Source organism: Lissotriton helveticus, chromosome 2_1 (assembly GCF_964261635.1).
Source record: "Lissotriton helveticus chromosome 2_1, aLisHel1.1, whole genome shotgun sequence".
NCBI classification, from domain to species: Eukaryota; Metazoa; Chordata; class Amphibia; order Caudata; family Salamandridae; genus Lissotriton; species Lissotriton helveticus.
In genome coordinates this window covers 1,939,646,677-1,939,658,761 of record NC_136059.1, presented here as the reverse complement: position 1 = coordinate 1,939,658,761, position 12,085 = coordinate 1,939,646,677, and positions in this window count along the sequence as shown.

The window sequence follows — 12,085 nt, the reverse complement described above, 5'->3', positions numbered from 1 at the left end:
TTAGGGATCGATGCATGGATAGAGGGTGAAGGGCTCCCCAAACAAGGACAAGGGATCCTTGCGAGTCATGTTAGAAGCTAGTTAGAGAAGCTGGATAGAAGAAACTGAGATGCTCTATGGGGAGAGTACAATGATAGGAAATGAGGGAGGCAGCTATGTACAGACCACCAGGATTTTCCGGCCTGTGGTTGCAACATTTGTGGCAAAAAAAGAGAAATTTGTAACCTCAAACCCCAGCATTTGTGGTGTTTTTGCAGCAGACAGAACCTGTGCCTGTCACAAAAATACTGCTCGGTCCTCGGTCTGTCACTGGTAGAGACTCTGACAAGTGGCAGTCTGTAAACCCAGCAAAGGGTCCAGCAGCACTACGCATTGGAACAGGTGGGTGTCTAATCCCAGAGAGAGTATATCTAAATTTGAAAACTGCTCTCTCTGACTTCCGTCAACCTCCAATCCAAGGGTGCACAAAGCAGCAGGCTTTAAATGGTGTAGAGGGAACACCGGAGACTCTGGAGTTTAGGCAATGTGGGTGAGGAGAGTGTCATAGTGTGTTTCCTCCTGTGGTAGAGGGGTGTTTTCAGTGGTGGCTCCCGGGCTAAGGCGGAGACCCGTTGTTCCACTGCTTTTAAGCAATGTTTTAAAGGAAAAATAAAGAATTAATAACTGAACGTTATTATCGTTTTATTTGTTCCTGTGGGCAGGGCTGTTCCGATGAAAGAGCAGTCTAGTAGGGAAAGGTCTATAGCTTACTCAATAAGGCTGTAACATTCTGAGGAAAACCCAAACATTAATTTCAAAAACTGCTATGGCCTAAACATGACATACTTCAAAACTCATGATTTGAATCATATTTCAATGTATTATTTTTTTATAAAAAAAGGATTGTAGTTTTTATAGACTAATATAGAGAGCTGGGGGTCGCGTAACAGAGGAGGTCTGGCCGAACAGTCATGCGCACTTTCCTCGTTCTCCACACAGGCATTGCCTTTTCCTGGCTGAGCGTCGAACCTTGACGCTCAGACCAATCACAAGGCTGCATTGCAGCATTGTGATTGGTCAGGGGAACCCGGGTGCTTCCTGGTTCCCAAGTCCTGATGAAGGAGCGACGCGGCAGCGGTAAGGTACGTTTTATTTTTTTAATTTTTTTACACCCCTCTTTCCCGCCTCACCACCACCACCCAATCTGTGCCGGCCGCCACTGAGTGTTTTGGCCATGCGAGAAGGGAGGCATAGGAGGGGTTGGAAAGAATGTGGCATCATGGAGAGGGGTTGGCCGAACGGCTAAGGCGCTCGACCTCGGACCTGGGGAACTTGGTTCGAGTCTCGGTAACGATGCCAAAAAAAACCCTATGATTCTGGGCAAATCACTTAATCTCCCCGTGCCTAAAATGAAAGTGTGTCCTCATGTAACGTAACTGGTGCTATGTAAAGCGCTCTGATAACTGATTCGGTTCGGTTCTAGTTCGCGCTATATAAAACTCTGCAAAAAAAAAATGGCCAGAGCTGTCGACTTTGGAACTGGGGAACCAGGTTTGAGTCTCAGCGGTGGTTCAACAGCCTGTGATTCTGGGCAAATTGTGTAATGTCCCCATGCCTAAAAGTGGATGTGACCTTGTGTAATGTAATTGGTGCTCATGTAAAGCGCTCTAATACCTTTGAGTCAAGTTTGCGCTATATAAAACTGTAAAAATAAAACCTTATACTACTGTGCACTGTGCAAGAAAAAGCTAAGCTGCTTCGGTGTAATCAAACTGCACATGTATGGTGTGTGTGACCTACGTCAATTGGTGTGACCCTACACTACATGGCAATGCCATTTCACCTGTATTTTAGTGTACCCCAGCTGTCTCCAACAGAGCAGTTACTGCCTCAGACTAATGCTTCTCTCTTATCACTGTGTGATCAGTGCGCCTTTTGAAACCTCCTTGGAGTAGTCATTAATATACAGCGGATTCAGTCTATAATACCTGTGAGCATTGCATCTAGGGTCTATGTGGAATTAAACTGTAGCCCCCCCCCATTACTGGACTATAAAGGAGGTGTTATGAACCATGAATTAAAACAAGGTAGTAACCTTTGGGTTTGTTTTCGATGACAGCAGCAAACACAGCATAAAATATTCCAATCATTTTACTGCGAATCCAGAGCTTTTCTAGTGCTAAATTGCTAGAAAGTTATACAATAACTGGCCCCTTAAGAGAGAGGTAGCATTTGCATTACTTCTGGGCAAATCACTTAATCTATCCATGCCTAAAAAAACAAATGCAACCTTGTGTAGTGTAACCAGTGCTCATGTAAAGTGGTTCAATACTAGTCAAGTTTGTGCTATATAAAATTGCAAAACAAAATAGTCAAAGTGCAGCATGGGAAGTGGTGGGACAGTGGGGAGGGTGGGGATCTAGAGGCACAGGTAGGTAAGTAGAGAGCCAAGCACAGGAGCAGGGAGGGCCCTGTGCATTTTTAAGGGATTAATAGGCATATGACAGAGGAATTTAACACCTCTGCCACCATGTACCCTGTTGTTTATTCTCCCTTTATTGGCTCAGTGCAGTGCAGAGCCAATAAAAGGAGGACCAACCTCAGTTATTTTTAAATTACATTTTTGGTGGACACTTCCAAAATTACAGGATTTTTACAGAGATGCCAATTTCGTGATTTCTTTTGCTATTCGCCAAAATTGCGGATTTTTGAGGGCTCTGACTGTAGACCCAGGCTCTCTTATTATAGATATCCGCTCAGCGTTTTACTCAGCACAGCCTCACAATTTTCTTTCCAACAATTCCCCAAGACAGTTATAGCCACCAACATTGTAGATACCGTTGTCGCCAACTTCAGGAGAGGATCTCTTTAAAGGGTTAAGTCTCGCTGAGACCTTAAACTTGAGGTTGGCTCTCCAGAAGCTTAAGGCTGAGGAAGAGGGCAAGGGCAGGGAGTTTAAGAGTGAGAAGCTGAGATTAGCTCGCTAGAAACAAGATGAAAGTTGTAAAGAGAGACAGGAAGAATAGCCTCATGAAAAGAGAAAGAGGGAGCTTGAGGAGTATGAAAGAGAAAGGCCGGAAAAGGAAAGAGAGTTGGAGAGAGAGACTAGCTTTAGAGGAAGAGAAGCTTGGAATGGCAGCTGGGACATCTGCATTTGGAAAAAGCAATTCTACTTTCAGCTCTTCAGGAGTTTCCGCTGAGGTACCAAAGGAGCTTCTGCACGTGTATGGTGTGAGAGAAAATATTTTGGAATGATTAATGAGATTTGAGACTGCTTGTAAGGCTCAGGCTTTGAATAATGCATATAAGGCTCTGAGCACTGCGCCTCTCACCAGGCCTGGTCACCCCCTTGCTCCTCCTGCCGCCTCCTGCTCCTGCCTGCTCCTGCCTGCCAGCCTTGCTAGCCTTGCCGCCTTTTTTCGCCGCAGACGCCCCCCTGTCCCCCCCAGCGGCCCAGCCTCAGCAGAGCCGCCCGCTCGCCAGTTTCCCGCCGCAGCTCGCCACAGGCCCCGCCCACCACCGGCCCATTGGCCGAGCCGCTCCCGCCGCCCAGCTGACCCGCCCTCTCGTCCCCCTTCTTAAGGGGACAGCAAGGAGTGCTCGGGAGTGACCACTGCGCCTCTCACCAGGCCTGGTCACCCCCTTGCTCCTCCTGCCGCCTCCTGCTCCTGCCTGCTCCTGCCTGCCAGCCTTGCCGCCTTTTGTCGCCGCAGACGCCCCCCTGTCCCCCCGAGCGGCCCAGCCTCAGCAGAGCCGCCCGCTCGCCAGTTTCCCGCCGCAGCTCGCCACAGGCCCCGCCCACCACCGGCCCATTGGCCGAGCCGCTCCCGCCGCCCAGCTGACCCGCCCTCTCGTCCCCCTTCTTATGACGCCCCCAGAGCGACCGCGCAGCGGACGCGTGCAGCGGGAGCACCGATTGAGCGCCGAAGGTGCGCCAAAGGTAAGCCCGTCTACGCCCGTCCGCGCCTGGACCGCGCCCAGCGCCAGGACCCCTGGCCCCCGCAGACCCCAGCCTACCCGCCGGACGTACGATGCCGCCACCCTCAACGCACTCAACGCCAGACGAATCCCAGGATGCTACCGAGCCACCCCGAGACGCACCCACGGACCCTTCTGCTGCAACGTCTGCAAGTTCACCTGCATCCGGACCAGCAATACTCCTGCACCAACCAAGACCAAGACGAGCAACAGCAGCAGCCACCTGAAATGCATCCTGCTCAACACCCGCTCCATCCACAGACACGCCATCGAGCTCTGGAACCTGCTCGACACAACCTCACCAGACGTCGCCTTCCTCACGGAAACCTGGATGAACGCCTCTTCAGCACCCGACATCGCCATCGCCATCCCAGACGGCTACAAGATCATCCGAAGGGACCGCATCAACCAGACCGGAGGAGGCATCGCCATCATCCACAGGAACACCATCCGCATCACGACCAACACCGACGACACCCTTGCACCCGCCGAGCACCTGCACTTCCAGGTCCACATCAACCCCAAGACCACCCTCAGAGGCACCCTCATCTACAGACCCCCGGGACCACGCACACAATTCAGCGAAGACATCGCCGACTTCATCAGCCCGCTCGCCCTCCTCTCCGCCGACTACATCCTCCTCGGGGACCTCAACTTCCACCTGGAGAACAACAACGACCGCAACACCACCACCCTGCTGGACAACCTCGCCAACCTCGGACTCAAGCAACTGGTTAACACCCCCACCCACTACGCCGGACACACACTCGACCCCGTCTTCTCATCCTGCAAGGACATCGCCTTCAGCCACTCCACCGGACTCAACTGGACGGACCACAGCTGCGTCCACTTCAGCTTCAGAAGGACCACGATCCACCACCACCAGCAACAGGCTGCACGCAGAAGCTGGAACAAGATCACAGCCGACCAGCTCGTGACTTCCCTGAGCAAGAACCCACCCACCAGCGCAACGAACCCAAGCCAGGCGGCCACCAACCTCGCGAAGTGGATCAGCAACTGCGCAGACGACCTCGCCCCTCTGAAGACCCCGCCTAGCAGACCCGGTAGCAAGAAAGCCCCATGGTTCACCGACGAACTCAAGAGCTCCAAGAAGAACTGCCGAGCCCTTGAGAGAACATGGCGCAGAGACCCTACACCGGACAACATGACTGCCCTCAAGCTCGCCACCCGAAAACACCACCAACTCATCCACGCCACCAAGAAAACCGCATTCAAGGAACGACTGGACAACAACGCGCACAACAGCAAGGAACTCTTCAACATCGTTAAAGAGCTCTCCAACCCCAACGCCGGAAACAACGACATCACCCCTTCGCAAGACCTCTGCAACTCCCTCGCCTCCTACTTCCACAACAAGATCGCGGACATACACAACAGCTTCAGCACTCAACCGACGCACGCCACGACTGAACCACCGCCCCCCACCACCACCCTCCGCGCCTGGACCCCGATCAGCACCGAAGACACCGTCCGCACGATGAACTCCATCCACTCCGGATCTCCTACCGACCCCTGCCCTCACCACATCTTCAAAAAGGCCGACGCTGTCATCGCACCCCACCTGCAGGACATCATCAACACCTCCTTCGACACCGCTACCTTCCCGGAGAGCTGGAAGCACGCCGAACTCAGCGCTCTACTAAAGAAACCATCAGCCGACCCCACCGACCTCAAGAACTACCGCCCCATCTCGCTGCTCCCGTTCCCGGCTAAAGTCGCCGAGAAGACCGTCAACAAGCAGCTGGCCGCCTTCCTCGAGACGAACGGATCCCTCGACCCCTCGCAGTCCGGCTTCCGGTCCAACCACAGCACCGAGACCGCCCTGATCGCAGCCACCGATGACATCCGAACACTGCTTGACAGCGGAGAAACAGCAGCCCTCATCCTCCTAGACCTCTCCGCGGCCTTCGACACTGTCTGCCACCGTACACTAGTGCAGCGACTCAGCAACGTCGGAATCCAGGAGAAGGCACTGGAGTGGATCATCTCCTTCCTCGCCGGAAGGACACAGAGAGTCCGCCTCCCCCCGTTCAGATCTGAAGCCAGCGAAGTCATCTGCGGCGTTCCTCAAGGCTCCTCGCTCAGTCCAACCCTCTCCAACGTCTACATGAGCCCCCTCGCAGACATCGCACGCCAGCACAACCTCAACATCATCTCCTACGCCGACGACACCCAGCTGATTCTCTCCCTCACCAACGACCCCGCCACCGCCAGAGCCAACCTTCACGAAGGGATGAAAGAGGTATCCGAATGGATGAAGAACAGCCGCCTGAAACTGAACTCGGACAAGACGGAAGTCCTCATCCTGGGATCCTCACCCTCCGCCTGGGACGACTCCTGGTGGCCCCCCGCCCTAGGCAGCGCACCCAAACCAACAGACCACGCACGCAACCTAGGCTTCATCCTGGACTCCTCCCTCTCCATGACCAGACAAGCCAACGCCGTCTCCTCGTCGTGCTTCAACATCCTGCGCATGCTACGTAAGATCTTCCGGTGGATCCCCACCGAGACCAGGAAGACGGTCACCCAGGCCCTCGTCACCAGCCGTCTGGACTACGGCAACTCCCTCTACGCCGGAACCACCGCCAAGCTCCAGAAGAAACTCCAGCGGATCCAGAACGCCTCAGCACGTCTCATCCTGGACATCCCCCGTCGCAGCCACATCTCCGGACACCTGAGAGACCTGCACTGGCTCCCGGTCAACAAGAGAATCACCTTCCGACTCCTCACCCACGCACACAAAGCCCTACACAACCAAGGCCCAGGATACCTCAACAGCCGCCTCAACTTCTACGCTCCCAAACGCCAGCTTCGATCGACCGGCCACACCCTTGCCGCCATCCCCCGCATCCGAAGAGCCACCACAGGGGGACGGTCCTTCTCCTACCTCGCCGCCAAGACATGGAACTCCCTCCCGACCCACCTCCGCCTGACCCAGGACCACCTCGCCTTCAGGAAGCAACTCAAGACCTGGCTGTTCGAGCAGTAGCGGACCCCCCTCCCCCAGCGCCTTGAGACCCTCCGGGTGAGTAGTGCGCTATATAAATGCTTTGATTGATTGATTGAAGGCAGAGACTCTTGTGAGTCACTTGCGTATGGAAGGGACAGCAGTCATATGACGGATGGCTGTTGCTGTGCACATGGTGTATGAGCGAATTAAAAATACTCTGATCAGAGGCTTTGAGCTGAACCCAACACACTACCTGCGAAGGCTTAAATATAGCAATCAAATAGAGGGTGTGCAATGTGAGACCTTGATTCATAGCATTTTGCATGATTGTATTGAGTGGGTGAGAAGAATGTGGGTCAATAATTTTCATGCCCTGAACCTGTAGAGTACAACTATGGGGAGGTGCTTTAGCCCACTTAGGAAATATCTGTCAGATCTGACAGAGAGGGCTCTAGCAACAATTGCAGTGTTGACTGACAAGTGGTTAGCTGAGAGGGCTAACAAAGGGCTGGAGAAGTGGCTCTAAGAAAGAATGGCTCTGATTGTTGTGCCAGGATTGTTCCAAACTGGGGGGGTAATAGCCTAAGAGTCAGGGCAAATCCTGAGGTTCCAAACAGTGATACAAACAGACGGTGAATTGGATTCTAATTCTGAAGGAAAGGGAGAACAGGAAGGCTCTTGTAATGTAATGTAATCTAAAAGGCATTTATAAAGCACACTGCTGCTCCAAAGAGTGTCCTGGCGCTCTGCACTATCAGTGGGGAAATTGAGAGATCTGAGAGGACCAAGATTCTTCCACACCCAAAGTGACAACTTCCTTTAAGTATCACAAGGATGGGTAATATAGGAGGGGCATTATAAGAAAGACTGTAAGGTGAAACATTCTGTACCAGCTACACCTTTCATAATATTGGCTATGGGTTAAAGTACTCAAGAGAGTCGTGTTCCACTTAACTTAGTTGCAAAAGACATTTGGGAACGTGACATACACACTCTTAAGCAACTTCACTTAAACACAAGGGTTTGTGCTGGAGGCTAGCACCAATGGCAGGAAGGTTGCTGTTTTGAGGTTTATAGCGGCTTATGGAATTATGGCTGAGAGGCAGTATCTCAAAACAGAGGAGATTCTCCCTGATGCCAGTGAGACAAGTTGAATAGCCAATGGAGAGGACATGGTAGCCATGGTTGATGTAGGGTGAGAGAGAAGCAAGGTTCTGGATGTCTCTAGGAAAATTATTTGATTGTCCCTAGTCTAGTACCAGGACCAGAAGCCTACTCTGGACCACTTCAGCTATGTTGACCATGTCAGTCTCAGAATGAGAACATTCATGATTTGCAGAGATGAGCACAGATTAGCCACCAGATCAGGGCAGGCTCTGAGAAGGAACTGGCTGTGGCATCCACTGCTCCTGCTCCAGACAGGGAACAGAGTGAGACTGAGATACCTTAAGCAGACCATGTGTGTTGGAATGAGTGGCCTGCTCTTTTGGACCTTCAGAAGGATGCCCAGGAACAGGTCAGCAAGGGAGTGGTGGGAGGACACACTTTTGGCTGTGGACATGACCTACTATATAGTGAGAAGGTGAGTCCTGAGCCCGGTCCTAGAAAGAAGCTTGGGATTCCATTAATGTACAGGAACGTCCTGCTGTCATTGACCCACAAAGTGCCCTTAGCAGGACACAGGAGCATTTGAAAGAGACAGGATAGGTTAGAACGTAACACAACAGAACTCCTGAAAAAAAGCTAATAACTTTGTTATGATTCTAGTACAAACACGGATCATTATTTGCCAGTTATGGTTACCAACCCACACAACACACGCCATAATGTGTGCCACCCACCATGTTGTTCTTTTTCTAGCTCTTTTCTTTGTTCCTGTATTGTTGTAAAACTGGCGATTTTAGCATGGAAGGCTATGCAAGTTATGGCATGTCCTGAGTGCATTCGTAACCATAGCAGGCACATTCTAGTGGTTTTTGCATTTGAGCCAGAACCATAACTCAGTTTATAATTGTGTCTTTTTTCAATTATTTTTTATGATGTACTTCATTTTTTACCCCCGATGGCTGTGCCTAGCAGGGATTGGGCGCAGGCCATGCTGTAGCAGTGCTCTAATTCAGCATGAATCAAGCAATGGACTGCTGTCCTGCTCCATCATTGCTGGGACTAATGCAGAGCATGTACTATAATCTTGCATTATTTCTGCAATTACCTGACTCTGTGAACACTATACTCCTGCTCTTTACTGTTGTTGCAGGCTTATTTTATTAATGCACACTGCGTGCCTTCCATATACATGTGTTCAGCCCCTCTGTATGTGCTCTACACATTGCTGCGCTCCACCAGTATTGCCATCATTTGTAGATCATGCATTTCTTGTCCCTGGTTATCACTGAGACAGAGCATGTCCATTGCCATCAGTGCAATCAGCCACCGCAATGTGTGCACTGCAGCCTGCCCCGCTGCATGAGGACTTTTACAGCTTGTGATCTGCACTGCAGTGTGTCATTAGGCCGTATGGGGATAAGGCATGAGTGAGCACACACACACCTTGGCTCATAAGTGGCTTGCCAGGAAGACCCCAAAGAACACCCAGGCTGGCCTTTTATTTACATTGCACATGCCACAGAGAGTGATCATCTCTACACTCAACACCGGGGAAGACATGATATGCTAAATTCACCTATTGTTACACCTGTGAAATGCGGCCTTCCTCTCACAACATATGAAACAGAACCCGTACAAACAAATCTCGATACTGTAGACACGGTGGATGATTCTCTATAAGATTTAACATGGCTGGATCCGTTGGCCCCTTCCATGACACAGTGGCGCAGAGGAACGCCCCATGTATGCCGCCCGTGGCTGCCCTAAAAGGTTTCGAAGGGTGTGGGGTAAATGGGTCGGGGTGATAGAAGACTGAACTTCTTGAAGCTTCGTTACAGACATGCTCGTGGACATTGTCGCTTGTTATTCCTGTTGGACTTAAGAGTGTGGGGGACTTACACCCCCCATTTTATTTGTTGCTCTTGTGTACTGCTCGCTGTGCAAAAGTTGGCTGTGTTCTCATTGCCGCATATGTGCTCATTTTAAAATCAATATAATTGATTATAAAAAAAAAGATTTAACAGAAAAAACAGCTCTCACAGGAAATACCAAAACTAGGAGTCACTAGACATAGAGTTTGGATATGGCGCATCTACATTAGGAGACCTACTGGCTTCTGGGACAAGTACGTTGATTTATCATTCTCTCAAAGTCATGTAGGACTGTATGGACGATCTTCCACCATTGATGGAAGATTGCTTACTACTGATACTCATTTGTCATCAGGGGTATGTTCTCCTCAAAACTGTTGTAAGACCACATTTCCTGTGTTAGTCTAGGTTCCTTTATATTTCTGTTCCATTTAAGTAAGAAAGTCTACCAGCATCCCTATTTACATTTGTGTACGTACAGTAGCACACACTCTTCACACGCAGCATTTATACCCTTTGCTTTTTTTGGTGTCCTTTCGGGTATTTTCACTTTCTTCACATTTTCATCAGTTGTTATGTGGTGATGGCATCTGGCTAGGTTGGTCTCCCTACAGATCACACAAATCTCTAGGCGTGTGCTATTCTCACGTCATGTCACTTTCTGTACTTTTTGGTCAATGCACAAAGACGTTGGTGTTGTCTTCTTTCATGTCAGTTCAAATCAACACGTTTTCATTCTTTCAGTCTCGTCATTTCAGACCTGAAGCATTTTCAATATTATATACAACAAAGCCATAGTTGTATTTATCTTATGCAACAGGAAGATAGGAATGTGGGGTTATGTAGCCTATATTCCTCACCCTGAGCTCCCCTGAATGGCAAAGATCAGCCATGTCACTATATTCCATGCTGCTAGCATTGGTCGTTTTTGAACCTAAACACTCAGTGGTAAAATCTTCATTGGGGAGTTTTTCATCACTGTGCCTGTCCTGCCTGGTTGTTTATCCACAAACCCTGCAGGAGTCGTCTTCGCTAAGCCATACACACTGTAAGACCGATTAATCCAGGGTCCTTGTCCCAACATGAAATATTAGTAGCACCAACACACTTTGCCTGTAGCTAACACAGTGTCAAAGGCCATGCAGATTTCAGTGTGTCACACTTCAAGAGTACTAAACACAAATGAGATGCGTGACTTGGACTGCTTACAGCACTCTTGCATCTATCAGAGTACCAATGCTTCTGGGCAGCCCCCTTCTTATCCAACTCCATTGGTCACATTAGATACTCCTCTTACCTAAATTACTACAGAGCACCCTAGAATACACTACCACGTCCCTAAATAACTTGCATGCTTCGTTGCATTGGGCAGAGGCAACCACTTCCTTTTAAAAATGGAGAACAACACGCCTTCCGGTTCTCCGCATCACACAAAATATTCTTCGAGGAGAGAACTATTAACTGAAAATAAATTTCCTAATTTGCAGTTCACTGATATTACTTCCGGATAGACTGAGTGAACTCGAGTGATGAAGTAGAGGTGGGCGAGCCTCAAATTAACAGGGAGGGCAGAGATAAGAGTGGGCTCTGGCTTTAAGAGTGTCCATGCAAGGAGTATTGAAAATATATGGCTTGCAAATAATGCAACAAGCATCAAGTTAGACTATTATAAGGTGTCTTCAAAATTCAAAAATGGCGCTGTTGTGACCATTTTTGCCTTCAGGGTGAAATTTACATACAACAAAGCCATAGTTGTTGCTTATTTATCTCATGCAACTAACAACTATTGGCAAAGCCAATAGTCCTGACTTGTTGCAGGTATAATGTTACTGGTTGTATCTGATTTATCTGGATCCAATGACAAACAGCAACATACCAGTAGGGTGGCACACTATGCTAAACAAAGATTTTTGTTTACATGTTTTTAAGCCTACCCCTTAATTTTATCGGTCATAGCCCTTTGAGAGAACCCTCGGGTTTTTCATCCCACTAAAAGCCCTGTAACCAAGCAATCCATGTCAGTTATGTGTTAATATCGCCGTAGTTCGATCTAAAAATCTATTGTTCTGTTGCGTGTTTGTTAATAGTAGAGAAATACTGCTATTTAAAGAGAGAGAGAGAGAGACTGACTGACTGACTATGAGGGAGACTGACTGAGAGAGAGTCTGACTGAGAGGGA